Source organism: Canis aureus, chromosome 25, assembly GCF_053574225.1.
Source record: "Canis aureus isolate CA01 chromosome 25, VMU_Caureus_v.1.0, whole genome shotgun sequence".
NCBI lineage: Eukaryota > Metazoa > Chordata > Mammalia > Carnivora > Canidae > Canis > Canis aureus.
Genome location: NC_135635.1, coordinates 27876915 through 27903277, shown reverse-complemented (window position 1 = coordinate 27903277; position 26363 = coordinate 27876915). Strand labels below are relative to the sequence as shown.

Genomic DNA, 26363 nt, shown 5'->3' with positions numbered 1-26363 from the left:
AAGGCTTTCAAATAATGTCCAGCAAATATATTGTTTGTTGCATTTAACATTAAGGATTTATGGCAATTCAGGACCTTATTATCATTAAATAAGATATCATTATCCCAAGAGATACCATAGGGAAATGTTAGTTTTGAAATACTTCTATAAAAGTGATGTTAGCTAATTCCTCTAAAAACAAAAGCACTGGAAAAAGTTACTTTACTAAAAAAGGTCTGTGCTTTTTGTCCACATGATATATTTATACTCATTCAGGTCTATTCATACTAAAGTCAATCAGTATTCCAGTTATTTTATTGCGATTTGCCTATCTTGAAATAGACCACAAGAGAAAAATCAGAATTTTCTTTTTTGAGCTCTAGTTTCATATTTAAAAATATATGCAACTGAAACATATTATTTTCCACTACCACTAAGATAAGTCTCCTATAGAAACATTCAAAGGATTCATTGGATTTTTCACTTTTATATCTGGTTGTTTGGGTTTCATGACTGTATAGGCACAGCTTGAATTTATAGTGATAAATTTTGTCAAGATGCAACTATCCCTCCTAAGACAGCAAACTGTTTGAAGGGAAATGAGTGTTCTGGTCCCTTAGAAGCAAAAATTGGACTGGATCTGAAACAACAATTGTGTAATTTTCAAAATTAGCCATCAAAGTATAGAATCTGGGGTTTCATGATAATGGAAAAATAATTTCTCAAATTCTTGAGAATCCTGAAACTCATAGGCATGATTATCAGGAGGCTGGGACACATAGGCCTACTATGATCACCTCAAACATTACAGAACAGTTTTCAAGCTTTTCAGATGTCATCATTCGCATTCTTTTTCAGGCACATTCTCAGCCTCTCAAGACAATGGTGTTTGTACACGAAGCACATGACATGAAGTTTCATCAGGTTAACTTGACACAATCCACTACAAAGCAACACTTTTTTTTTTTTTTTTAATGATCTGTGTTTAAAGAGTCTAAAGAAAAAAACCTAATAACTGGTGACAACATTAGAAAATTGAGGAGAACAAAGTTAGTTACAAGTCAGTGATAGAGTCAGAGTAATATTTGTGTGTTCTTTTTTTTTTTCATGATATATGTTTAAATTTTTTTTTAAATTTTTATTTATTTATGATAGTTACAGAGAGAGAGAGAGAGGCAGAGACACAGGCAGAGGGAGAAGCAGGCTCCATGCAGGCAGCCCGACGTGGGATTCGATCCCGGGTCTCCAGGATCGCGCCCTGGGCCAAAGGCAGGCGCCAAACCGCTGCGCCACCCAGGGATCCCTATTTGTGTGTTCTGAGAGCTTACAGGCTTTTCTACTTTCCCTGCCTTCTATTTTAAACAATTTAATTGTCAATTGTAAATTGAGGGGATGTATCACTTGCATGACCTTAGGTTTCTTCAATGCATTATTTCTTATTTACTTTTTTTTCAAGTTTTTATTTAAATTCCAGTTAGTTGACATACAATGTGATATTAGTTTCAGTGAATGCAAGATTTTTTAATGAAGAGGCATTAACCCACACAGTGTGTTTAATTTCACACTTGAGTTAATGCCCAAGAACTGTATATGAAGAGGGTGAATACTATCTAATCCAAAATATTTTTATTATCTTTCTATTTTCATGTAGTTAATGTCAATTTTCTTTAAGACAGACATTAGAAGATCTTCTTTAAAAGGTTCTTATTATGGAAAACTTCAGACATATACAAAAGGAGAGAATTATATAATGAACCCAATATACTCTGGTCAGCCTGACCTCTTGTCAATATGTGATTGATCATTTCTTCTGTCAGCTACTCATCTTCTCTCCACCTCTGCTGGGTTGGATCCCTGATATTACATTGTTTCTTCTGTAAATATTTCATTTCTCTAATGATTCTATTATCATACTATAAAAATAGTAATTTGCTAGGATTGTCAAATATCTAATTCACATTTCTTCCCCCCAACCCACCCCCCAGTTTGTCTATTTGAAAAAGGGCCAAATAAAGCCCATATATTGTGGTGTGCTAATATTTCTTTTTAGTTTCCTTATGTTTTCTGGCATAAAGATGGTCATAGATATATTTTCTTACATAGTGACCTTTACCTTACTCTTATACAGTTAAAGGGAAATATGGTTTTTAATTGATATTCTATCTTAGTAATACCAAGTGAAACAATAAGTAGAATGGTCAATTTTATGATATCTGAGCCTAAGGATCATTTGCTTAAAAAATTCTGGTTTACTTATTTATTTCCCTTTTTGTTCAAATCTTTTCTTATTCTGTACATGTAGGAATAAATGATAAATATAAATTTACATGCTGATATATTTAATGTCTTGATAGATATCTTTTAAAAAATAACCTTCAGGTTAAAATACTCAACTAAAACCATGATCTGCTGTTGTTGATACTTTATAGGCCATACTAATTATACATTTTCTACTTTTATCAAGATCTTTAATTTGGTTCATGGTTTATCTTGATTATGAATTAAGATTCTTTCTCTGAACCATGGAGATAGAAAATAAAGCTGTCAGAAGATATTTATGTACATTAGTTAGACATAATTTATATAATTAATTGTAACTGGGGCTGCAGTTGTTAGAAATCAGTTAAAACTAAATAACCCACTAATTATTTTACTTACTTTTATAAAAAAATTAATTGTTTATACTTGGTTTTGTTTTAGATACGCATTTGATTTTAAAAAGACTTTTGAGTGAATAGTTTCTACTCACAAAGAAGGAGTTGGAATTCTTTTTCCTCCTTGAAATACTTAATTCACTTATCCAGGGCATGAATTATGCATGGGATTTAAAAGGTAAGAGATTTATGCGATCTCAAGGGAAACTGGAGTGTTGAAGATGGGATTTAAGAGTACCCTCTATTAATGATGCCTTCTTATTTGCTAATGAGCATGAAGAGTGAGAATTGGAAGTAGATAATATTACTCTTATTATTGCTTAATGGGCACCTAATTTATTTAGACAAATGGAGATTTTGTTTGTTACAGAATGCGTTAAATAATGTAAGCTATTTTTCTCTGTTCTGATTAAACATATTCTCTTAAATTACCCTGATTCTTCAAAAAATAGACATTGTTGCCTTTGTAAAGGAAATAGAATGCAACATTATATCTTCAGCTGAATTTTCTAATATGCTCAGCAATTGAAGTTGCTTTCATAAATAGATTTTCTGTTAAAATTCTGAATAGCAAATAATATACAGAGAAAATAGTGATTCATGCCATCATTATGCCTTCTTCATATAATAGGTCTCTAAACAAAATTCCCATGAGCAATGATGGGTCTTTAGGAAATCAGCTAATACTTAAAAGACACAAGATATGTTCTAGGCATATTTATAAGCACTTTATATTCATTAACCTAATCCTTATAACAATCCTAACAAGAAATTACTATAATTATAATCTCAATTTTTACAGATGACAAAACTGAGGGATAGAAAGTTTTAATGATTTATAGGCAGTCACAAAACTAGTTCTCACCAAGGCAGTCTGGCTCCAGAGACTTCCTTTTATGTTTGACACCACATGACATAACAAACAGAAAGCCTATTAGCGGTTAAATAAAATAGCCTGGGATTGGGAAGAGGATTGACTGCAAGGTAGAATGAAGGAGTCAGTTGTTTGGTATAGTGGAAATATACAGAACCTTAATTGTGTCCATAGCAAGCAACATGAGTGTAAATGTCAAAACTCATCAAACTGTACATGTAAAATGGATATATCTTACTATATGTAAATTATACCTCAATAAAGTTAATTTGTAAAAAAAAAAGTGTCAAAACTAACTTTATGGCTCATTGTATAGTAAATTTTGGCAATTTTTGAATGCAGTGTTTTCTTTTGTGTGTGTGTGTGTGGTACAGATATATCCAAATTTTTTAGCTTTTAATGAGATAGAGAGACATTTCATAAAATTTAACTTAATATGCCTTAACATATTTGTGAGGTAGTTAGGTAAACAATACTACCCATTTTAATACATAGTAAACAGAAGCATGGGTAAATGACATACTCATACTTTAAAAGCAATAAGAATCGAATGAACCATAGAGGCTTCGGTCTTTCTTTCTAGCCTAATCAAAGGAAAAAATTTTAAACTTTAAAATTTTTCTTTAAAAAAAAATACATCATTTAAGATTTGGTCTTTCTTTCTTATACTTTCTTGATTAACAGATTAATACATCTCCCAAAGTTGACATTCTTTTCTTCCATAATATGGTAAACTGGGTACAAAGCTTAATTCAAGCTTTGCCTCTGCTTCTACCTGAATTAGTACAAAATTAAGCCATTATCTTGTGAGAATAAAATTATATTTGACATTTTTATCTTAGGCTGCAAAAACGAAAACAAGCAAGCAAACAATAACAACAAAAACTTGAAATAGGCTTCTCAAATGATGTAAATTCATCCCTTACAAGGAAGTAGAAGGTAGACACTACCATAAGGAAAAAGATGCTTAGTTAATGGAAGTTAAATTTAAAAGTACAGTTACAATAATGAGGCTTAACTTCTGAAAATAGGCTTTATTCACCTCCCTAAAATAACCAATAATCACACTATGAGTTAGGTTTCTTTACTATTGTTTCCTTACTGAGTTTTTAACTACATCAGCTAAAATACAAAAATCCATTAATAATCTAAATTATCGGGATCCCTGGGTGGCGCAGCGGTTTGGCGCCTGCCTTTGGCCCAGGGCGCGATCCTGGAGACCCGGGATCGAATCCCACGTCAGGCTCCCGGTGCATGCAGCCTGCTTCTCCCTCCTCCTGTGTCTCTGCCTCTTTCTCTCTCTCTAGTCTATCATGAATAAATAAATAAAAAATCTTTAAAAAAAAAATCTTTAAAAAAAAATAAATAATAATCTAAATTATCAGTTGTGGTCTTTCTGGAAATTCTTAACCATATATTTGTCTCAAAAAGTTCTGCTTTTGTTTTTTAAGTGATGAATTGTATTAGTCTATGTCACTGCATTTCTATAACAAAATAATGAATGGTACAGCTAGTGTAAGCAAACATAAATCCAATTGAACTACCAGCTTAAAAAATACTTTGGTTCTTCAGGAAAAAAATTAGCAAAACAAAAAAACTGTTTAACAAGTCTGTTCACTTTCATAACTGTAATCTAAAATCTTTGTTACATGATACAGGTTACTACAGAAGAACTAAACCATGTAGTGATGAATGAACATACATGAAAGAATATGTGCAATCAATAGATCTGGAGAAAAACTAGAGTGAAAATGCTAAGTAGAACAAATTGGTCTAAAATTATCAATTCCTTTCCTCTAAAAAAAATACTGAGTCTACCAAGAAAATACAAAAACATAAGGCTGTAAGTAAATAATAGTTGTGTGTCGGCTATTACAGTGCAGGTTATACTCAAGGCCACATACATCCTGCTTCACTGCTGCTTGCACACTCCTGAGTTTTGATCCTTCTTTAAATCATAATCTGGATCATTTTCCTCATCTCCTTCTTCTTCTCCTTCCTCATCTGCTTCTTTACCCTCTTCATCATAATCATCATCATCATCTTCAGTGGCTTTTCCAGTAAAGTAAAATACTGATCATGTAAAAAGTGACCAATTTCAAAGTCTGCAACCAGGATAGCTTCAGCAGCAGCATCCAAATCTCCAATCTCAGGAAAGTCAGGAGGGGCAAAAAAATTAAAGAAAGCATCATTGGAAACTGTTTGGTCACAGTACAAACTGTCCCACGTTCTCATGTTTCTGTTTCTTCTTAATGGTTTTCAAAGTGGCATTCTTTCCTTTTTTTCCAATCTATCTGGCACCCTATACAACCCATAATTTCTGGTCCATTAAAAGAAAAGGGACCAAAATCATCTGGTTCTGACCTCATCCAATATGTCTTTGTCAACACTTCATTTGTGAAATATTCATTGGGTTCAAAGTGAAATTCTAAGACAAAACTTATAGGCTGGGCAGCATCTGAGAACTTCACCGTAATATCTTTCAAGTTCTTCAGAATAGGTTCCTCATGTTCCTGTACCATATCACTGAGCAAGTCAACGTTCTTAAAAACAGTCAACCAAAATTCAGGAATTGCCTTGCGGGTCTTCTTTTTCTTCATCCTTTTTCTCATCTTCAAGCTTGGCTTTTTTCTTTTAGCTCCTCTGAAATTTTGTCCTCCTCATCTGGTTTCCATTCACATTCTTCTTCCATAGGTTCATAAATTGCATTAGTGATCTCAGATCACATCAGATAGAGAACAGCATATTTTCTTCCAAGATCATGAACTTCCTCATAGAATTTGGCTTTTATCTGTGCACATTTAACTTGAAGATTTTTGAGAGCATTCACTCGTCTTCTAACTACTCTAGACAGGTTGTCCATATCTGCCATGTTGTAAGAACTCCAAATATCAGTGGCTAACATGGCAAGCCAGTTTGGAGGGGGCGTGTGGCAGGCAGGGGAAGCTGGGCAGGCAGTGAATCAGGGTGGGGCAGGAACAGCAGGAGGCAGCACTGGCAGCAGATAGCTCTAAAAAAGGAGTGCAGTGTTTTCTATATAACCTAACTGATAGATAAAAAATACTGCTCTTTGCACCACCTGGGTGGCTCAGGCAGTTAAGCCACGGACTCCTGATTTTGGCTCAGAGTATGATCTTGGGGTGGTGAAATGGAGTCCTACATGGGGCTTATGCTAGGTGTGGAGCCTGCTTAAGATTCGCTCTCTCTCCCTCTCTGTGCCACCCCCCCCCCCCCCCCGCCAAATACTGCCCTTAAAAGTTACCAAATACACAACCCTTTGAAATGCAATAGAATAGTTAGCACAATCTCTATGGAATGTATCATAAAGTGGCTCTGTGACTAAAGATTAGCTTCAGGTCTTCTGTGTTCCATACTGATTTTCTTTGCTTGTTCTATCACAGCAAAGGAAACCCTACCAAACAGATCATGATTTTGTTTCTCCTTTTCATTCTGTCTCTTTTGTCCATATCTTTTCACCCTTTCTTATTAGATTTATTTATTTATTTATTTATTTATTTATTTATTTATTTATTGTCACTGGAGTGATATCTTTAGTATTAAGAATAGTGCCCATTATTTCTAGTCATGTTTTTGTCTTAAAATTTATATTAACATGACTACACCATTTTTTCTTAGTTGATATTTGTATAGCATATCTTTTACTGGCCTTTTGTTTCAGCCTTTCAGTGTCCTCTATCTTATAAGGACATGCACTTGTATTTGGTTTTGCTTTTTCATTTTTCATATAATGGGAATATTTCATTTATTTTTATTTAATCACTGATATATTTGAGTTTACATTTACCATCTATTTTTTTTAAATTCATTCCATCTAAGTTCTTTTTTCCTTTCTTTTATTTTCTTCTTTTTGATTGATACATTTTTTTAAATTTTTCCTTCTCTGCCTCTTGTTAGTTTTACATTGCATTACTATGGTTTTCCTGTTTATGTTGAGATTACAATATGTATATCTTAATATAATCTAGCTATAAAATATAACTTTTACCATTCCCTAGTCATGCTAGGAATTTAAACATTTAAAATTTCATTTTAGGGATCCCTGGGTGGCGCAGCGGTTTGGCACCTGCCTTTGGCCCAGGGCGCGATCTTGGAGACCGGGGATCAAGTCCCACATCGGGCTCCCTGCATGGAGCCTGCTTCTCCCTCTGCCTGCCTATGTCTCTGCCTCTCTCTCTCTGTGTCTCTCATGAATAAATAAATAAATAAAATCTTTTAAAAAAATAGAAAAAGTAAAATGAAATTTTATTTTATTTTTTAAGATTTTATTTATTTATGATAGTCACAGAGAGAGAGAGAGAGAGAGAGAGAGAGAGGCAGAGACCCAGGCAGAGGGAGAAGCAGGCTCCTTGCAGGGAGCCCGACATGGGACTAGATCCCAGGACCCCAGGATAAGGCCCTGGGCCGAAGGCAGTGCCAAACCGCTGAGCCACTCAGGCTGCCCCCTTTTCTATTTTTTATATATTATTGTCATAATTTCAATTCTACATACATGTTTGAACCTAACAGAAATGATTATTTTGCTCAGTTAGCATTAATTTATATTTACTATATTACTTAACTCTTTCCGTTGTTCTCTTTATTTCTTACTCTGAGGTCATTTTAACTCATCTGGAGTCATTTTTTCTTTTGCCAAAGAAATCCCTTTAGTATTTTCTTGTAGGGCAGGTCTCTGGCAATACTTTTTTTTGGAGTTTTATTTTTTTGAAAAAGTCTTTATTTTGCTTTCATTTTGGATTGATATTTTCCTCCACTGTCTATAACATTCTAGGTGGGCAGATACTTACTCTGGATACTTTAAAGGTGTCCTATTGTTGCTTTCTGGCTTTCCTCATGTCTGTTAAAAATTTACTTGTTTGTTTTATTGTTTCTCTTTTTAAAAATGTGTCTCCCCCAGTGCTCTCCAATCCCCTAATCATTTCTTTTGGAAGTACCAAAAGTTCCCTTGATTTTTTGACTTCCAGCCATTTGACAATGATGTGTCTAGGCTTCATGTTCCTCATATTCATACTAGGAGTGTGCAAAAGGCTTCGTGAACCTGTGGCTTCATCAACCATTTTCTCTGCAAATACTGCTTTTTCTTGATTCCCTTTCTCTTCTCTTCCAGAACTCCAGTAACATGTCTGACATGTAAATTATTTTTCTTATATACATTTCTGTATTTTTAATCTTTTTACCCTTCTGTGCCTTAGTACGAAATTTTTTATTGTTCTGTATTTCAGTTCACCAAATTGCTACTGTTCTCTGTCTAATCTGCCATATGTCCCTTTATCAAGTTTATAATTTTAATTGTTCTGTTTGCATCTAGAAATTTCATTTGACTTTCTTTTCAAGATTTAACTCTGGTGAAATTTTTCATATTTTAACTCTTTATCTTTCTCTCTATTTTCTTGAATGTATTAGTCATGATATTTTAATGTCCTTATTCAATAATTCCACTATCTGGGTAACCTGTGGATCTATTTTTACTGACTATTTTTTCTCTTGGTGTTAGGTTATATAATCCTGTTTTTTAGTATACCTTTTTTTTTTTTTTTAATTTAATGTCTGACATTACATATGGAAAACTGTAGAGGCTTCTTCATATTGCCTTTCTTAAAGACCAGAAGGAGTGGAGGTTGATCCCTTTAATCGAATCAGAAATTAAATTCCAGACTGGACTGCGCCTTTTCTAAGACTTCTTTCTAGATTTCTCTCACTTCTGTTCCAGGTATAGTTCCCAAGGAATTTCTGTTGAGAGCCCAGGATGCTCACCTATGCCTCTCTCTTCTTGTGTGAACAATACTTGAGTGCCTGTCTTCTAGTACAACTGTTGGACAGCCAAATCCTCTCTTTGCTTTTCAAAGACATCCTTCTTGGCTTCTTAGGCTCTTTTTGCCCACATAGCTGCAGAATTCAATGTCATGAGGTTCTCCCTCATGGGTGTTGTTTTCTGTGCCTTCTTCCTGGCTGGAATCCTAGCTCTTCATGTCTCTAATTTATGCCTCTCCAGCATCATGGGATGGTCAGAAGTTCTGCTGGGTTTTCTACTCTTAAGCAAGGACATCTGCTTGGCCTTTTTCTTAGACCCCCAGCCTCCTGCTTCATGCTCAGAACTGGCAAATGAAAAAAGAAGAAGAAAAAGAAGAAGAAGAAGAAGAAGAAGAAGAAGAAGAAGAAGAAGAAGAAGAAGAAGAAGAAGAAGAAGGAGGAGGAGGAGGAGGAGGAGGAGGAGGAGGAGGAGGAGGAGGAGGAGAAGAAGAGGAAGAAGAAGAAGAAGAAGGAGAAGAAGGAGAAGAAGGAGAAGAAGAAGAAGAAGAAGAAGAAGAAGAAGAAGAAGAAGAAAAAGAAGGAGAAAAGAAGAAGAAAAGAAGAAGAAGGAGAAGGAGAAGGAGGAGAAGGGAGAAGGAAAAAGGAGAAGGGAGAAGGAGAAGGAGAAGGAGAAGAAGGAGGAGAAGAGGGAGGAGGAAGAAGGAGGAGGAAGAAGGAGGAGAAGAAGGAGGAGGAAGAAGGAGGAGAAGAAGGAGGAGGAAGAAGGAGGAGGAAGAAGGAGGAGAAGAAGGAGGAGAAGAAGAAGGAGGAAGGAGAAGGAGGAAGGAGAAGGAGGAAGAAGAAGGAGGAAGAAGAAGGAGAAGAAGGAGGAAGAAAGAAGAAGAAGAAGAAGGAGGAGGAGGAGGAGGAGGAGGAAGAAGAAGAAGAAGAAGAAGAAGAAGAAGAAGAAGAAGAAGAAGAAGAAGAAGAAAGAAGAAAAAGAAGAAGAGGAAGAGGAAGAGGAAAGAAGAAAGAAGAAAGAAGAAAGAAGAAAGAAGAAAGAAGAAGAAGAAGAAGAAGAAGAAGAAGAAGAAGAAGAAGAAGAAGAAGAAGAAGAAGAAGAAGAAAGAAGAAGAACTGGCCAATGCACCAAGCAAAACAAACACATGTCCACTTGCCTCTGGAGCTATTTCCCTCCTCTGAGCACCTGTACTTTCATACCCTGCTTGCCAGACTTATTCTTTTGTTCAGCTTTTTTATATGTCTTCAAAAGAGGCTTTATCTCTTTCAAGATGCTCCATAACACCCCATTAGGAATCTTCATATTCCAGGTAAAACAACATCAAAACCACAAACAGCAATTCAGCACTTCCAAGAAGCAAGATGTGGGAGCAATAATAGTAGGAGATTTATAACTCACTTCATGTGAGAGGCAAAATGAAAAAAAAAAAATAAAAGAGGATATGAGGAATCTAAATAACAGAATTAAATAGAACTAACAGATTTACATTGAATTCTATTTAATAGTTACAGAAAATGTTTCTTTTCAAGTCTCCGTGGGTTGTTTCCCAAAATTGTCTAGATGACTGCAAGGAGAATCTCAATAAATCTTAAACAGTAGTAACATTATAAGCAATATTCTTGGACTATCTTGTAATAAGTAGAAATTTATAACAAAAATCAAAGTAAAATTACTTTGATTAAATTTGAAGTTCTAAATTCTTTTTTTTTTTAACTCTGTGAAGAAATCTAGGCCAAAATTTCATAGCTGGAAAATAAAAATAAGAAGACTTCAGATCCAAAAACATATGGTATATGAAAAGCTGTGGCTAGAAAAAAATATGATAGCCATAAATCTTTGATTTGCTCTGAAAGGATAAATTAAATGAAAACTATTAGCTATTCAGGTGAATATTTTTTAAAAATAGCAAAACTTAATTTAAAATAAGGAAGAAATAAGAAAGGTCACATAAATTAATGAAATAAAAGAAAAACATTAGAAATAATAAATACATTTTATAACTGGTTTTTTGAGAAACTATGACAATAAAATAAAAACCTATTAGCCTAACTCTCAAAGAAAACTGGAGAAAGAACAAAAACATAAAATTAGGGATGCCTGGGTGGCTCAGCAGTTGAGCATCTGTCTTTGGCTCAGGGCGTGATCCCGGAGTGCCGGGATCGAGTTCCACATCGGGCTTCCTGCGTGAAGCCTGCTTCTCCCTCTGCCTATGTCTCTGCCTTTTTCTGTGTGTCTCTCATGAATAAATAAATAAAATCTTTATTTAAAAAAAGCAACCCCCCCCCACAAAATTAGAAATGAAGAGGCTATAATAATAAATTACAAGAATGGCAAAGCCTGCTTCTCCCTCTGCCTGTGTCTCTGCCTCTTCTCTCACTGTGTCTCTCATGAATAAATAAATAAAATATTAAAAAAAAAATTTCCTAGATCTTCTGATCACTTCTCTCCACTTTCTTGGTGCTTCTTTTCAGCCTTCACCATCTCACCTCTACCATTTCCCTAGGCAGCCGACCTTGAATGCTCTGTGTCTTGATCCTTTCTTCACAGCCAGAAGGATTTTTTTTTTTTAAGATTTTATTTTATCAGAGAGAGGCAGAGACATAGGCAGAGGGAGAAGCAAGCCCCATACAGGAAGCCTGGTGCAGGACTCAATCCCAGGACCCCAGCATCATGACCTGAGCCAAAGGCAGACACTTAACCACTGAGCCACCCAGATATTAAAAATAATGGTTAAATCATGCCATTTTCACTCACAGATCTCAACTTTGGCTTTTCCTGTCTCACAGATTAAAATGCAAAACCCATAAGATGCTGCATGATCCTTTTGGCTACACTCTCTCCTACTCATGACCTTTAGCCAATTGGTCTTTTGAGCATATTTCTCATTCAGTTCCTTTCTGCTTGCTTTTCCTTTTTCTGTCCTGACTCTGAGTATTGAAGTAACTCATTCCCTTTTTTTTTTTTCATTCAGGCCAGAGTTTACCGACTCCCCAACTTAAAACAGTAACTACTTTCTACCTCTGTAATTCTCTATTCTCTTACCTAATTTGTTTTTTCTTTAATATTTATAATTACCTAACATAATATATATTTAATTATTATCCTATTCTTCTTACTAACATATAAGTTCCAGAAGAGAAAGAAATTTGTCAGTTTTGATCACTGCTTTTTGCCTAGTATTTAGATTAATGCTTGGCACATATTAGTGCTTAATAACTATTTATTGAATAAATCAATGAAAGATCTAATTAATAACAGGAAAGCATCCAGAAAATCTACTGAAAAGCTTTGGCAAACAGAATTTGGCAAGGTAGTTGGTTCAAAGTTAATATAGTAATCAGAAAAAAAGACAAAAATAGCTAAATTTGTTTTTTAACTATCTAACTATTAATATGTAGGACTCTACTGATGGACATAAGGACTTGAAAGAGTGGAGAAATATACCTTACTCTAGGATAAACAGAATCAACATTGTGAATAAGTCTACTTTCCTTATTGTTGTGGGTAATTAAACTGCCAGTAGGTGTATTTTGGAGTAAATGAACAAAGTTTTTAATTTTTTTTTACTGACAAATAGCCGGTTGAGAATAACAAGAAATATTCTGGAAAGAAAAAGAGTAGTGAGCTAGACCAAGTTTTATCAGATACTAAATTTGAAGTTAAACTATCATAATCTAAAGGATAAGAGACTGGTAAAGAAATGGAGAATTGTGATTAGCTTCAAGAAACAAGATATAGATCTAGATTCATGTAGATATTTAGTAGTTGATGATGATAGCATTTAGATCAGTGAGGGAATTCAATAAAAGGGAAAATAATTTCTAACAACTTACAGTTTATAAAGGTACTTAGTGACTTACCTCATTTCTGTACCAAAAAAATTTCAGATAGATCTGAGATTTAGATGAAATTCAGAAATCATCAAAAGAAAGCATAGGAAGTTTTTTTATGAGCATAGAAGTCTTCTCTGTGTATGGTGAAATAATCAGGGAAGGAAAGGATGGATGATGCATGACTAGTTATAAATTTTAAACTTTTGTGTTGCAAGAATCACCATAAACAAAGTCAAAGAAAAATGAAAAAATTAGAAAAATTATTTTCAATGTGTATGGCAAACAAAAGCTAGTTTTTCTTACTTTCACACAGAACTGAAAAAAAATCATATATAAAATGGGTAAAGTGCTTCTGTAGCTATTTCATCAAAAAAAAAAAAAACAAAAAAAAACAAAAAAAACACTAACTTCCAGCAAACACATGAAAAGATTCTTTTCATTCCTGATTTTAAAATGTTAATTAAGAAGATAGTGTGATGTACATTTAAAAATTACATAAAATTACCCCGAGGTGCCTGGGTGGCACATTTGGTTAAGCATCTGCCTTAGGCTCAGGTCATGATCCCAGGGTCCTGGGAGTGAGCCCCAAGTCTGGCTTCTCCCTCTCCTCTTCTCCCTCTCCTCTGCTTCTCCCTCTCCTCTGCTTGTGCTCTCTCTCTAATAAGTGAATGAATAAAATCTTTAAAAAAATACATAAAATGACCCACCTTTTTAGAGGTAGTTTAGAAAAATCACTCAAACTTAAAGGCACATGTTATTTGACCTAGAAACTTCCCTTCTAAGAATTTATCCTTCAGAAATATTCCCATAATTTTGAAAAGATATGTGTACCAAGACTTCAATTACAAGGTGGTATACAACAGCCAACAAAAAAGAAGCAATTTAGTATCTACCAATAAAAGCCTGTTTAAGGGAGGCCTGGGTGGATCAGTAGATTATATGGCTGACTCTTGGTTTCAGGTCAGGTCATGATCTCAGAATAGAGATATTGAGCCCTTTGTCAGGCTCTGTGCTCAGCAAGGAGTTGGCTTGCAATTCTCTGTCTCTCCCCCCTTTCTTTGCTCTCTCTCTCTCACACACACTCTCTGTCTCCAATTGGAATATCATACAGGCAATAAAAGGCATGGGAAGCGCACGGCGGTAGCTTTGTTTTCAGCCAGCTATGAGTGATGGGCATCTCCTGGGACAACTGGCACAAACAAGTCTGAGGGCAAAAGGAAGTCTTACCATAAGAAGCAGAGGTTGGAATACAAATACCCCACACCCGCAGTCTGAGTTTGGGGAGGGAACAAGAGCTACTATGCCTAGAGGCTGCATGTGGGGAACTTCTTCTGGAGTTCCAAGGGTTGTGTGTGCAAAACAAGGCTCGTTGTTGTCTACAAAGCATCCATCAATGAACTGCTTCACCAAGGCCTTGTGAATATCTATGTCATGCTCATTGACAGCATACCACCCCAACAGTGGAAGAGTCCCACTATGCACTGCCCCTGGGCCAAGCTGAGTCCTGAAGAGGGAAAAGATTTTAAACAAAAATGATCAAAGAAATGAAGAAGAAATATGATGAAAGGGCAAAGAATGCCCAAATCAGCATCTTCTGGAGCAGAAGTTCCAACCCAGTGCATCACAAGAAGACTAGGCCAGCATGTCAGGGCAGATGGCCATGTGATAGAAGGCAAGGAGCTGGAGTTCTAGCTGAGGAAAATCAAAGCCAGGAAGGGCAAACAAATCCTCCTCCCTCCTATCTTCACTCAGATAATAAAGGTGTTTACTGTTTTGTTTTTTTGTTTTTTTTTTAATGACAGAGCAAGCAAACCTACGCTTATTCATACATAGATAATTTCTAGAAACAAACAAAAAATCAAATCATTAACAAGGTTTGCTTCTGGAGATGGAACTGATATTCAACAGTGGAGGAATATGTTCTTCTTACTCTGTATTCCTCTATATCATTTGAAATTTTTTATGAACATGTACTTATTTTGATTAATTTTTTCAAATGATCTTAAAATTATATGGCAATGCTAAGATTTAAATTTGCTCTAATATTAATTGATCATTTGTTTCCTTCATCATTATTCTTTCACTAGGAAGAAACTTTCTATATGTGAAAGAAGTTGGATTTAAAAATTAAAAAGTCAGATGATGTGAATGGAGAGATATATTTAAAATTATGGATTAAAGACTTAAATGTAAGACCTAAAACCATGAAACTCCTAGAAAACAGGAAAAGCTCCTCGACATAAGTCTTGGCAATTATTTTTTTGGATATAATACCTATAGCATAAGTAACAAAATAAAAAATAAACAAGTGGAATTCTGTCAAAATAAAAAGTTTCTGTGCTGCCCCTCCCCCCCAAAAATCATCATCAAAGTGCAAAAACAATGGGATGCCAAAAATATTTGCAAACTGTATATCTGATAAGGGGTTAATATCCAAAACATATAAAGAACTTCTACAACTCAATAGAAAAAATCAAATAATTCAGTTTAAAAATGGGCAAAAGACCTGCATAGACATTTCTCCAAAGAAGATATAAGAAAGGCAAACAGGTACCAGGAAAGATGCTCAACATCTCTGGTTATTAAGGAAATGAAAATCAAAACCACAACAAGATATTACCTTATGCCCATTGGTCACTATGAAAAAGACAAATAAATGCTGGCAAGGATGTGGAGAAAAGGAAACATTTTTGCATTGTTGATGCGATTGTAAACTGGTGCAGCTACTATGAAAAACAGAATGGAGGATCCTCAAAAAATTAGAAATAAGGCTATCATATGATCTGGTAATTCTACTTATGGGCATATATCCAAAGGAAATGAAAACAGTAACTTGAAAAGATATCTGTACTCCCATGTTTATAGCAGTGTTATTTGCGGTAGCCAAGAAATGGAAACAACCTAAGTGTCCATTCACAGATGAATGGATAAAGAAGTTGTGGTGTTTCTGTGTGTGTCTGTGCGTGTGTGTGTACAATATTCAGCCATAAAAAATGAAAAATTCTGCCATTTGAGGCAACATGAATGGACATGGAGGGCATTATGCTAAAATGAAATAGGTCAGAAAGAGAAAGACAAATATCATATGATCTTATTTACATGTGTAATCTAAAAGCAAGCAAACAAAAACAAAAAAAACAACTAGAAAAAGAGATCAGATTTGTGTTTACCAGAGGCAGGGGGTAAGAGGAGGGAAATTGGAGGAAGGTGGTCAAAAAGTTTAAACTTCCAGTTAAGATAAGTAAGTGCTCAGGTTGAAATGTATAGCATGATGACTATGGTTAACAGGTTTATGACATATGTATGTGAAAGCTACAAAGAGTAAATTCTGAGTTCTCATCACAAGGAAAAAAATTTTTTTTTGCTTTCTCTTTTCATTGTATTTGCATGAGATGATAAATGCTAACTAAATAACTGTAGTGATCATTTCATAATATATGTAAATCAAACCAGTATGGTGTATAGCTTAAACTTATGCAGTGAGGTATGTCAATTATATCTCAAAACTGGAAAAAAAATAAACTTAAAAAAATTGTGAGGGAAGAGAATGAGATCTGCTGCTCTTGTTCAAGTTTCCACACATTGCCAGATAGTTTTCAAAACATTGGGTGTTTCCTAGGGCTTGTACACTATTGTTATGCATAAAAGCACCTTCCAAGAGCTGAACATTAGCAACTAAGGGCTTTCATGGACTGAAGGTCCAGTAAAGATCACTCGTTTTTACTGGAGTCAATAGCTATGAGAGAAGGTTTTCCTTTATTCATTTGTTCATTTATTCAACCAATATATATTGAGTGCTTGCTTGTGCAATGTATTGGACCAGCCATTTGGTATGTGGTGCTAAATAATAATAATCATACTTACTTTTATTGAGCCATTAACCATAGCGTGCTACTAAGTACTTTACATATATTATCTCATTTATCTTACAATAATCCTGGGATGTGGATATTATATATATATATATAAATTTTACTATTATATTTTTTAACAGAAGAGGAAATCAGGGCTTAGAGAGATTGAGTAGGTCACTCAAGATTTCATAGCTAATAAGCAGTAACCTTGGGGTTTGAACTGAGGGAGTCTGATTCCAGAACATTTATTTCTAAACATGTCCTGCTTTTAAAAGCACCGGTAATCTCAGCAGGAGTAGGGAACCTTGCCATTCTATCATTCCTGTATGACAGACAAGAATAGTTACCAATATTAGCAGCAAGGGGGAACAAGACATATTTTTCTTGTACTCATTAAATTAGTCAACAGAGTTTTTTTTTTTTTAATTAAGTATTTACCATATCCTTGGTACTGCTCTAAGCCCTGAGGATATAACAGTGAAAAAGATTGGTAAAATCTCTGCCCACAAGGCATTTGCATTCTAGTAGATAAGAAAGTCTAAACAAATAAAAGGCAAAAAATAAATCAACTGGGATGCCTGGGTGGCTCAGTGGTTGAGCATCTGCCTTCGGCTCAGGGTGTGATCCCCAGGTCCAGGGATCAAGTCCTGCATGGGGTTCCCTGTGGGAAGCCTGCTTCTCACTCTGCCTATGTCTCTGCCTCTCTCTGTGTGTCTTTCATGAATACATAAATAAAATCTTAAAAAAATTAAAAAGTAAATAAACCAACAAATTGAGGTAAGAAAAATTACAAGAGTATTTACAAGAGTAGAGTAAAATAGAGGTGAGCTGTTTGTGATTAAGAATCAGAGACTCTCTGAGTAGAAGACAGTGGCCAAGATACTAACATGCACTCAAACCCATTTCCTTTCCTTTCTGGGCATAGACTTAAACAATATTTCCCAGGCTCTTTTATAAATTCATGGAGTCACTGGTATATGGGCAAGATTGGCAAACTCCTCTTTGAGACCTGGTGATAAACCTCTGCTGTGATGCTCCATACATGCCTCCTTCATCTTCCTGCTGGGCAGAGCCAATCCAGCAAAGGAATCTAAGGCCTTGGAAAGTGATGAAGCCACCCTATTGAAAAGGGCCCCTGAATCCTCATTAGGAAGTCTGGCTGTAGAAACCAGCTGATCAGACTGTGTTATGATGGAGGAGTAAAGCTTTTTTTAATAAGCCACTGAGATTTGGGGGTTGTTCTGGCAATAAGCACAGCAAGCTAAATCTTTTTTTTTTTTTTAAGATTTATTTATTTATTTATGATAGAGAGAGAGAGAGAGAGAGAGAGAGAGGCAGAGACACAGGCAGAGGGAGAAGCAGGCTCCATGCCGGGAGCCTGACGTGGGACTCGATCCTGTGACTCCAGGGTCGTGCCCTGGGCCAAAGGCAGGCGCTAAACCGCTGAGCCACCCAGGGAACCCCCAGGAAGTTAAATCTTGAGGTATGAGAAGGTTGTAATGTGGGAAAGAGTACTGCAGAGGAAGGAAACTACATGTGTAAAGTGTCTGAGTAAGAGAAGCAAGTATGTACAACAATCTGAAAGATGGCAGTGTGCCCACAACTTCAGTGAACGGGATTATTGAACTGGGGGAGGGAGTCTTGTAGCCCAACCAGGCAGGGCTTTGTAGACCATGATATGAGGGACAATTTGATTCTCAATGCAATGAAAAGCCATCAGTGTGTTTCAACCAAGGGAGCATTCTGATTCACCTAATAAAAATAATAGCCTGGGGATCGAGTCCCACGTCGGGCTCCCGGTGCATGGAGCCTGCTTCTCCCTCTGCCTGTGTCTCTGCCTCTCTCTCTCTCTCTCTCTGTGACTGTCATAAATAAATAAAAAAATTAAAAAAAAATTAAAAAAAAAAATAATAGCCTGGGGGCACCTGAATGGCTTAGTCTGGTTAGCCTCCAATTCTTGGTTTCAGTTCCAGTTGTGATATGAGGGTCCTAGGATCTAGTTCTAAGTCAGGCTCCCTGCTAAACAGGGAGTCTGCTTGCCCTCCCTCCTCCTTCCTCTCCTTGCAGGTGCTTGTGTGGTCTTTCTCTGTCTGTCTCAAAATAAAATAATAAAATAAAATAAATAAAATAAAATAAAATAAAATAAAATAAAATAAAATAAAATAAAAAATAGTTTGGGAGTGCCTGGTTGGTTCAGTGGTCGAACGTCTGCCTTTGGCTCAGATCGTGATCCTGAGGTCCTGGGATCGAGTCTGCTTTGGGCTCCTGCAGGGAGCCTTCTCCCTCTGCCGATGTCTCTGCCTCTCTCTGTGTGTCTCTTATGAATAAATAAATATATTATCTTAAAAAATGGTTTGAGTTGTTAGTGTAGAGTTAATTTGAAAGGGCAAGACTACCTATAGGAATAGGACAAGCTACATCATTTGTGAGACCCAGTGCAAAATGAAAATAGGAGGTGTTTGATCAAAAATTATTTGAAATGTCAACACTCCCAAGGGCAGAGCATTAAACAAAACATGGGTCATCACAGCAGGAATGAAGGGGATTGGGTATTCTCTCCAGATGACATGAAACTAGAAGAAACAGGGGTTCCCTGGTGAAGGGACAGTGTGGAAATGGCAGTGGGATGGGGAAGCAACCTACACCACTTGCAAGAGCAACCACCACTTGAAAGGGCTGCAGGGAAGGCTGAGCCTAGGATGAGACCCAGATTTTAATTAAAGCAAGGGGATGCAAAGACTTTCATGGAAAGGATTCAGGATATAGGTCTGTTTACTGATCAAAGCGTGGGACCTTCAGAGGGTACAGTGTGTTGGTAATGATGCCTGACCAAGGTATCTAATGCAGGATGATACTCAGTTCCATTGAATTCCTTCGTTCTGAATTTCTTCCTTGACAGTTTATTAGAGATGAGTATGGTGATGAGAACAGCAAAGAACATGCCCTCTCAGACTACTCTCAGTTCTGTTCCTAATTAAATCCCAAGAAAGTGACTTATAATACTAATGCAGAGGAAACACTGTATTTAGGGGGTCTGATTAGTCCCCGAATCCTAGATAAGGAGCTTACCTACGGCAACATGGGACCTCCCATGGGGTCTTATGCTCTCATCTTATCTTCCTTTCTCAGGGCTTTGGTGGTTGGTGTCTCCTCGACTTCTGAAGAGCATGTGGTTTATTCAAAATGCAGTTTCAAATTTATTCTTAAAATGATTCCAAACAGCCTAATTTATTAATTTATAATCTCAAAGAAACAGAACAAACTGGATTGATATTTTTTTTTTGAGCCAGAATACACCTTTGAACTAATAAACTATCTCACAGTAAGAAGGCAAACCCATACCAACACAAAGTTAAATATGCCATTAAAATGCCGGTGAAGGGCTATTCTGCATAGATTTAAATATTGTAATTTGCTGGGTCTGTGAGTCAGGCAGATGCAGTTCATTTTGAAGCAGCTTTTGCGTCTTTTCACATGATTTGGCTATTCTTAGATTTCTGAGTCATTCTGTCCTCCATGCTAGTCATTTTTCAATTCCATATTCTCTATTCATGAGGGAGACAACATTAACCAGTACAAATTTGGCTATGTGGCTTACTTCTTTGAACAAACAGGCTATATATTCATTCCTATTCTTAGTGCAATACCTTGGGACAAGTTGAATGTAAATAAAATATTTGGGGAATGCACTCTCACACTGTAGAGTTTCTGGTAAGAGGTGCCAGGAAACCTTGGCATGCATATTATTGCATAATTGTTTTGATTCAATTTGATTGTCCTCTTAATAACTGAAATCCCAAAGCAGTAGGAATACTTAGGAAAGAACAGAAATGTGGATAACATGCGATGAGCCAAAAGATCTTGCCAATGTTTCATCCAACAGAAGCAGCATATCTTAGAGAGTAATGTAGGAGGTATATTGATATCTCTTAGAATAAACTTACTGGTAATGAAATTCCTTTGACAAACGGAAGATAGTAATAAATTCTTCATCCAAGGTGTCATTATGGGAGCTCAGAAGTGTAGGTATGAATAGGACTATAACGGGACTGGGGGCAAAATTTGAAATTCCGTCTTCATTGGTTGGGGAATATAGCAGAGGAAGAGGAAGAGAATACTCTAGATGAGAGAAGGATTCCTGGTGTTTTACCATATTTTTCATGCCCACCTAATGGAAGTGTCTGCTAAATTGCTGCTCCTTGAGAATAAAAGGTGTGTTTCCTCATCCTTGTGTTGCCATTGCCCCAAAGAAAACCTGGGACATAATGGACACCCAATAACTATTTGCTGAACTGTAAGAAACTTCTGCAGCAGGGTAAAGCAGACCCACACTTACCCTGCCACTATATTGTTGTAGGGGCACCACTGTGTTTTTCGAACCATCTCCTTACCCTCTAGCCAGCTTTTAGCCCTTAGTCTCAGCAATCACTCTGAGAACTTCAGTGGAAGCAAAGAATTGACTCTGTCCCACTTTTCACCTCTCATTCTTTTTTTTTTTTCTTTTTCCATCAGTTAAGTTTAGGGAACCATGTATGCCTCAAGTGCAGAAGAATCCCAGTTCTAAATAGGTGACCTCCTAGGTCGAGAAGCATTAGGCTCTGATATGACTTGTCTGCTAAGGGCTGTTAGTCTAACTTAGACCCCAGGCCAGCTTCTTGGTCCTCAAAAATTAGAACTAACTTGAGAGAATTCCTGACACCCTCATTGAACGAATAGATATTAATGACCAAGAGGCAGCATGGGTAGGCAATTTTGTGAAGCCTTGTACCAATATGTGCTACTACTGAGAAGTTAGCTGTTATAAGTCATAGGCAGATGCATATTCCATGCTTTTATGCATGTTTGAGATCAGTTTCCTTAGTACTTAATGCCATTGTTCCCCCACAGGAAGCCAGAAGAAAGAAGTACCATACATATCATAGGAGAGAATTCCAAAAAAAAAGGAATGGTATGTTGAGTCTTCGGCCACAAAACGCGGAACTGAAATTCAGAAGAGTATCCATTGGAGCTAGTAATTAAGTCAATGAAATTCTCAGCAGGAGAGAATTCAATATGCTGCTGGGAAGAGACGCCAGTATCCCAATGATTGTGAGGTCAGGAAGTAGAAGCTGAGGGTAGGTTATGTTTACAAGGAGCTTGGCCAAGAAAAGGGAAGGAGAGAGAAGAATTAGGGCTCTAGAAGGATTTGGGAAAGGTAATGAAAGGTTTTTTTAGATAGGGCCGATCTGCATGTGTTTAAAAGCTGTAAAAAGAGATTCATTTTGGGCTAAGTCCATATGTGGATAAATAGAGGCCAGCTAAGGCCAGGCCATGAGGTGAGTGCAAGAACTAGGAAGCAGCCAGCAGGGTGAGGGATGGGCAGGGCTGGCCTCTGGGCTGCAGAACAGAGGAAAGAGTCCTCCGAGACGAGAGAGAAAATCAAATGCAGGCAGATTTTTCAACTTTAATGAATCTAAAGGAGACTCCTGGTTTAAGGCAATAAGATAAAAACAGAGTAAATAAAACAGTCATGAAAAGCACTGAAGCAAGCTGTAGGAAGTAGATCCTGGAGAAATTGCCTAGGCATTGGGAACATAGCCGCCACTCTTGTAGAGCTTCTGTCGCACTGCAGAGAGGGAACAATTAAGGGTGCCAATCTGACTGGGTAAATAAAGATGTTGATACTGGAGAAAGAGTCTGTAACAGATAAAACAAGGTCCCTGAGGACATGAGGTTGGTTGGCATCCTGATCGCAGGTTGAGTAATTAATTTTGTTAACATCATGCAAACCATACATGAGATTCTGAGCCAAGAAGGAAAGTTGGCTTGAAGGTATTTTGTATGGGCATAGATACCTGGACCTAGGGGGGAAATTCTGTTTGCTTCTAGTGTCTGAGGGAAAACATACATATGTGTATTTAAAGGTTTGCATATTGTGTATTTTAACAATCTTCAGTGTTCTTAAATTTTCCAAATACTATGGCCAAACAGACATCATAAAATATTTGTGTTTAAATAGCCTTTAGTAGTTTTTACATGGTTATTATTCTTTCCAACTGAAAAGATATTTCTTAGCCTAGTTTCCTCAGTACCAGTCCTCCAAAGTGCTCCTCTTAATTTCCATTTAATGAAAATCTCTACATTTATGGGCTTGTATTTTCTTTGGATTTAAGTTAATCCTTCAAGAGAAGCGTTAACTCTCTCAAGCTACTGGAACTCTGCTTTCTGGAACCGTTATGTTTACTATTGGAGAGTGACTTTGGCACCAAGGAAGACTTGGCTCAATACATTTTTTCAACAAAATTACTAATATAATAAATTTTGAATCAGAATATTTGAAATAAAAATATAGATTTAGTAAATGATTCACTATTTAAAGACAGGATAACTATGTTCATGATTTATATTTTGTTATTTGCAAGAGCTTTATTGTGCCTGTTCATAGTCACTGGTTCCATGAAATCCAGTTTTATTTGACATCAAAATCTAGTATAATGATGAAACTACCTGGTTTGCTGAAATGAAATATCTAGATTCAGAAAGAAAATAACTGAGCAGGGAGGACAAAACTCACACTAAGGATCATTTTCTTTTCATGTCCTTTTTGGATTAGAAATATTTTTAAAAAGGAACAAACTTTTTCTTAGAAACTAACTTGAGAGTTAGTTTCTGAGAAGCAACACAATGCAATAGTGTCATTTGCATTGAATAGTTGGTTATTAGATACTCATGTACTTCAAGTGTTGGTTTTGGGGAAATAGTAACTTATTAGGTGAAGCGAATAGTGTAATAGTGAAAGTCAATAGTTAATCAGACTTTGAAATTAGCACTCCAAAAGCACAAAGGTTTAGTCAAAATTTTTTTTGAAACTTCTAAATGTCTCCCATATTTACCAATGCTGTTCTACTTCTTGTCTCTCAAGAGTTGCATAACGGGTTTTCCTTACTTTGTAAACTTTGACATACGCATGTATAGAAAATATATATTTATTTTAATCTCTTTCCAAAAGTATTTTTATTACTTGAAGTTTAAATTAAACATCTGAAAGAGATAAATAGTTTATGATTTGGATTTTGAAAAAAAATGCTGCTCTTGAGATAAATCTGAGTTTTTGACATCTGCTAATTACACTGATAACTTGGAGAGTGAGTGAAGAATTCCTATTTTATTCATTCACGTAATGGATGATATCTGATTTATGTTTCATGCTAGATCAAAACTCCAGAATCTTACACTGATTCCCACATATATCATATCAATATCAATATAATCACACTGTCTTATAATAATAACAATAAAAGAATCATTTATAAGGACATTTTAGAAAACCAGCAAGCTATAAAATCTATTTGATTGAGAGGCACCTTGGTACCTCAGTCAGTTAAGCGTCTAACTCTTGATTTCAGCTCAGTCATGATCTCAAGGTTCTGGGGTTGGGCCCCATGTGGGGCTCTGTGCTTAGCTGGGAGTCTGCTTGAGGATTCTTTCCCTCTTCCTTTGCCCCTCCCCCAACTCACTCTCTCTCTAAAATAAATACATCTTTAAATAAATCTATTTAATTGAAGGACATTATGAACTATGGTTATCATGCCACTGAATTAACCAAAGTGCCAAAAATTTATAGATTAAGAACTGCTAGGCCCGATTCTCTATTTCCAGTCAGAATGAAACTAAGAATATGCTTTTACAGATGTGAAGTGCACAAGAACTCACTCTTTCCCTCTCCCTTATCTTCTTCTCCATTTATCTCCAAGCAGAAAATTATCTAGTAGGCACTAGTCATCTATGTAGCTGTTTAGAGAAAGACACCTATTGACTTCAAAAGGATCAGAGGTAAAACCTTCCTCTGGAGGAGAGAAACACCAAACATGTAAAGGGTGTAAACTCTATCTGGATGGACTTACTGTCTCAGTCAACAATTTCAATGACCAATTTGGTATCTATTATACATTTAACTCTGTGCCAAGTGTGGCAGTGTATGTAAGAATTATAAGCTAATTTACTGACCATATTTTGCTATTTATTTGGACAGATAAATGTGATAGGATGATGTGCAAATAAATGATATATTTCCCATTCTTCTCCTTCTCATTTGTACTTTGGACCTGTGATGCACCTCATTCTAGCTAGATAGACACTGTCCAAAAAGAGGCTCTCACTGAGGAGCTGTAAGATGGGAAAATATTGGGAGAAGTGATTGTACAGACACAGCTGTCTACCCTACCACTGTATAAGCTAAGATTGCTAAACTACGCAGGAGGAAATAGTTGGTGAGGAAAGGAGAACCAGAGGTCTTAGAAAAAATTGACAAAAGGACTATTATGATATATCTTATTAAACTTAGGATTGTAAATCTGAGAGTAGAGAGGTTGAATGCCTCTGTCTAGTGGCACATCTATCCTCACAGATGTGTCTTTGCCATGTAAATGCCAATAATAGTGAAGAGGGCTGTTTGGAGAATCTCAATGGCAGGGTGGGCTAAAGATAGCTGGGTAAGGGAGGCAGTTCTGATCTCACCTGGGGTTAGCTCTGCAACAGCAGTCATCAGGTGGCTTGATTGGGGAGGAGAGGGTGTCTAAGGTCGCCTCGATCACATGTCTGGAGACTTAGTGTTGGCCATTGCCCATGATCAATGATCAGTGAAATCTCTCATCTTTCAGTAGTTGCTTCCAGGTTGCCTCAAAAGGCAGGGTTATTTTCCAAGAGTGTGAAGAAAACGCTAAAAGCCTTCTTGAGAATTAGGCCCTGGAACTCATACAACACCACTTCTATTACATTTTATGAGTCAAAGCAAGTCAAAAGGTGAGAGCTTAGCTTCAAGGAGTGGAAAATATGTTCCACTCTTTAATGGGAGGAACTGCAAAGTATTTGTGGTCATATTTAATCTACCACAGTCCACATTCTGGCTACAATTATTTACATTATTTGATATGCAAAATCTGCTCATCTCTTTGGAATGTTGAGACCTGTGCTATGCAACCCATTGGGCATATGCCATATGTGGCTATCGAACAATTAAAATGTGGTGGGTACAAATTGAGATGTGCTATTGTTTAAAATACACACAGAAGGGGCACCTAGGTGCTTCAGTCAGTTGAGCGACTGATTCTTGATTTCAGCTCAGGTGATGATCTTATGTAGGATCGAGCCTTGCCTCAGGCTCCCACTCTGTGGGGAATCTGCTTGAGATTCTCTCCCTCAGCCCTTCCCCTCATTTGTGCTCTCTTGTGTGATCTCTCTCTCTCTCACAAATAAATAAGTAAACCTTAAAAAAAAAATACACACAGGATTTCACAGACTTAGTAGAAAGAATGTAAAATATCTCTGTGATATGTTTTCCAGTTTCATGAAAATTTAATTGACATATGATGTTTTAGATGTTTGAGGTGTACCACATGATGATTTTGTAAATGTATATAT

General features: G+C 36.3%; 1 long non-coding RNA gene and 2 pseudogenes across 5 annotated transcripts in view; 2 read left to right on the top strand and 1 right to left on the bottom strand.

The window, feature by feature from the left end:
- The window catches only part of LOC144297643 (uncharacterized), a 160689-nt gene that overhangs the window by 112126 nt on the left and 22200 nt on the right, over positions 1-26363 (top strand). The window contains exon 1 of one of the 4 annotated variants that reach the window (XR_013364597.1): positions 1147-2811. The exons of the other annotated variants lie outside the window; for them this stretch is intronic. This is a non-coding gene — a long non-coding RNA (uncharacterized LOC144297643). Of the gene's footprint in view, positions 1-1146; positions 2812-26363 lie in introns of those variants that run through there. 4 annotated transcript variants of the gene reach the window in all.
- On the bottom strand, positions 4409-6384 carry LOC144297642 (nucleosome assembly protein 1-like 1 pseudogene; annotated as a pseudogene). The gene is made up of 2 exons (XR_013364593.1): positions 5412-6384; positions 4409-4453 (listed from the first exon to the last, which is right to left on the bottom strand). The product of XR_013364593.1 is annotated as a nucleosome assembly protein 1-like 1 pseudogene (transcript).
- On the top strand, positions 14280-19938 carry LOC144297703 (small ribosomal subunit protein eS8 pseudogene; annotated as a pseudogene).